Source organism: Lontra canadensis, unplaced genomic scaffold (genome assembly GCF_010015895.1).
Source record: "Lontra canadensis isolate GAN:19392208 unplaced genomic scaffold, GSC_riverotter_1.0 scaffold104, whole genome shotgun sequence".
NCBI lineage: Eukaryota > Metazoa > Chordata > Mammalia > Carnivora > Mustelidae > Lontra > Lontra canadensis.
This window is the reverse complement of record NW_022631098.1, coordinates 4,443,588-4,447,686: the sequence shown is the minus strand read 5'-3', so window position 1 is coordinate 4,447,686 and position 4,099 is coordinate 4,443,588.

Genomic DNA, 4,099 nt, shown 5'->3' with positions numbered 1-4,099 from the left:
TACCTTACACCTGTCAGAATGGTTAAAATCAAAAGGACAAGATAGAACAAGTACTAGAGAGGATGCAGGGGAAAAAGGAACCCTTGTTCACTATTGGTGGGAATGTAATTGGTATAGTCACTGTGGAAAACAGTATTAAAAACAGAAATATCATACAATCCAATAATTCCACTACTGGGCATTTATCCAAAAACAAAAACAAAAACAAAAACCCACCACCTGGAAAAGATATAGGCACCCTTATGTTTATTACAGCAGGATTTACAATAGCCAACATGTGGAAGCAGCCTAAGTGTCCACTGATAGGTGAACAGATAAGGAAGATGTGATGTGTGTGTGTGTGTGTGTGTGTGCACGTGCATGTGTGTATAATATATATAATATGCAGCCCTAAAAAATTATGAGATCATGCCATTTGGAACATTATGGATGGACCTAGAGGGAATTATGGTAAATGAAATAAGTCAGACTAAGAAAGACAAATGCCAATGTTTTCACTCATATGTAGAATAAAAAAAAATGAATAAACAAACAAAAAAGCAGAATCAGACCCATAAATACCGAGAACAAACTGACGGCTGCAGAAGAAGGGGAGTGGGAGGATGGGCAAAATGGGTGAAGGGGAGTGGCAGAAATTCCAGTTTCTGTTATGGAATGAAAGGCATCATGGGGATGAAAGGCCCAGCTCAGGGAATACAGTGACTGATATTCCAATAGCATTGCCTGCACGGACCGCAGCTACACTTGTGGCGAGCACAGCATAACACAGAAGTGTTATGTGTCACTATGTGTCACTATGTGTCACTATGTTGTATACCTGAAACCAATGTATCACTGCGTGTCAGCCATACTCAAAAAAACCAAATCAAAACATAACAAAAACCCAGAAGCCAAATACATAAATAAAGTTCCTAGAATAATAATGCTATCCTCAATATCATTCAACCTGAGTTGGATTTTCACCTGTAGGTTGCTAAGCAAACAACTATCATTATTATTCTTTTTCTACCCCCTCCTTGAATTAGAACCAGAATTTGATAGCCATAAAAGAGGCTTGATTTCAATTTATAGTAGGATTGCTCGCATAGACTTGGAAGAAACCATAGAAATCTAGATCCAACTGCATACTTGGAATTGTGGACAAGATATACTGTGTGTGTGTGTGTGTGTGTGTGTGTGTGTGTGTACGCACATACCCCTTAGAACTGAGCCCTCAGCTTTCTTCATAAATTCTACATCCAGAAAATTTTAATAATAACTTACTTGGTGCTGCATCTTCCTTTAACAGACCAGCAGTATGACGTCCGGAGAGACCATGTCCTTCTCTGTATTATTCTCTTCCTTCTATTGCTCCTCTTGCTCCTTTCTCTGCCTCTTCCACTTCTCCATTTTTCTCTTCCTAAAGTGACAAAGCTGCATAGTTTGAATTTTGCATTGGTTTGAATGAATGTTAAACAAGAGTGTTGAGTTCCACAGGTGAGGCCCAGTGCAGACAGAGTGGGAATGACGTCAGAAGGGCATGTGGGCTCACAGGGAAGTTAGAGGATCAAGAAACAGACAAATGATCTCAGAAACACACTGGGAGTTTTGGTCACCGATGATTGCAGAGGCCCTGGCCAGCCGGAAGTCAGGACTGCATGTGTTCTTAATGTGTTTCCTAGGCCACTAGTTGCCTTGGCGAGCGAGCTTCCCTTCTACCTCCAGAAGTGGAGGAGATCAGCAGCTGCTGAGGTCGGGTGCCCACTCCCCCCACCCCACGCCCCCGGTTTACCAGGGACAGAATGAGACAGGAAAGCTTGGCAAGTTCTCAGAGCTCCTGCCTGAGTTTGACTCTGCCATCCTCCTCCTCCAAGAAGGAAAGATGTACTATACTCACCTTGATGAGGTGAACACAGTGTGCTTTCATTTGTGATGTTCTATCACGTGCTGCTGTTTGTTCTAACCCTTGAAGTCTCTAAGCATGGGCTTTGGAGTCAGACGCCCGTACGTCTTAGCAGTGGTTCCAACACTGCTGGCCTTGGGCGAGACTCCTAATCTCTTCAGCCCTTGGTTTCCTCATGTGCAAAATGGCGACCACAGTAATGCCCATTTCAAGGGATGGTTATATGACTTAGAGAAACAAAGGCACATAATGTGTCTGATGTGGAGTCTAACATGGTCATGGCTTCCAACTACCTCTCCTCCAGCCTCTGGCTCTGTTTTGACAACAGAGACTGGCTCAGAATATAGAGAATGTTGAAAGGAAGGAAATTTTCTGTGTTCTTCGCTCTAGACTTAAGAATGTAAAATGGTATTTAAAAAAATATTCAAAACTCATTTACTCTTTGTTTTTTATTGAGCTTCTTAGGTGAATCTGGAGAGGGACAGCCAGGAAATTTGGTGTCACAACACCCACAGGTAAAATGCACCTCATGATCTCAGTGAATGCATAAAGCAGCATTTCCTCAGTGTAAGGGCCTATTTAGCCAGAGCAGCTTCATCTGGTGAAAGAGTGATTTTGTTGTTTATACAGTAAAGCTTAAACTGGCCCTGCCCCCCCTCCTCCGGGGGACTTACTTAAAAACAAGTCCCGGAAACCAGTCCCAGGTAACAAAGCCCAAATACAAGGCTGGGTCAGGCCAGGTGGAGGTATTCAGTCAGTGGGGGCCATACTGTCTCCCTAGTTACCAAGGAGTATGGGCCCCACCCTTTGAGTGCCCTTTGGGTGCCAATTCTGACCAAGGTGATAGGCTGGTTCAAATGTCTACTATAGGGTAAATTGTGATTCAGTTGGTCACTTATGCGTGACCTAGCATGACTGTGCAGCTTTCTCTGTGTGTTACAATCTCATTGGCCACCTGTGTGTGGCCAGACCCAACCACATGGCCTTTGCCCTTAAAAGCTAGTCTGTAAGGCAGAAAGGGGTCGCCTCAAGAGACGGCGCTGGCCAGTCAGTTTGATTCTCGATGCTTGGTGCAAAATAAAGCTTTGCTTGACCTTCACTTTGTATCAGTCTCGCTCCTTTGATTACGGACCCAACACTAAGGTTTTCTGACTTGCCATCTCCTTTTATAAAGTAAAATCTTGCAAACCCTCTTAAGAAGTTTATCAATTATTTTATCATTTTTACATGATATTTATTCAAGTGTTATTTTAAATTGATAGACATATTTTAAATCTATGTTTTGAATTCTTAAGCTAGGTGCTGAGAATATGAGTATTTATTACATTATTGTCTACTTTTTGGTATTCTCTAAGTATTCCATCATAAGAAAACATTATACCAGTATTTCATTTTTAATAGTCTAGTAATTATTTGAAGAAGAAATTTTTACATTTTCATTTATCAAGTGATATACACTCTCTGATTTATCTTAACTTAATTCTATATGAAAAGGAATGATTTATGGACAAATAAATTTTAATATGACTTTATATCATATTTGTCTTAGGGACCAAAAATATATTAAAATGAAATGAAGTCTAACTATATATTCTAGAACCAACAATTGCTTTCACAAGTTGATGGTTGAAATGTCTTTTTTTTTAACTTAAAAAAAAATCAACTGGTATCCATTTTTAGATATATATAATTTTCAGGTTTTGTTTCTAAATTACAAGATGAGAGAGACAGTTCCAGGCTTTCATTTGCAAGCGTTTCTCCACAAACAACACATTGCAGCTGTGGAGAGGCTTTATTCTCAATAGATGGAAAGTCGAACTGCATATAATCACAGCTATCTTTTGTATTTTAAACACTGTTAATCTACAGTGACCTCCTGATGTCTGATACAAGAACTGTGAAAGCTATCTGTGGGTCTAGCGGCAGTGTCATTTTTGTATTTCCCTTCAACTTTCTGTATTTCAGCAGGAGAATTCCTCACAAATTAAACACTGGATGATGAAGAAGAAAAGTAATATAAAATGGTATATGGGTCAAAAATGTCGTGTCAGCTATGGGGGTTCAGTGTGGGACAAATATCTGAGCGAGTCATGAAAGACTTCATCGGGTGTCTGCCAAGTCCTGTGTGCTCACAGACCTGGACATCGGGACCAACAACGACATGAGCCCCCTTTAGATTCTTTTCCATGTACTGGGCTTACGTCCCTTCTATTCTAG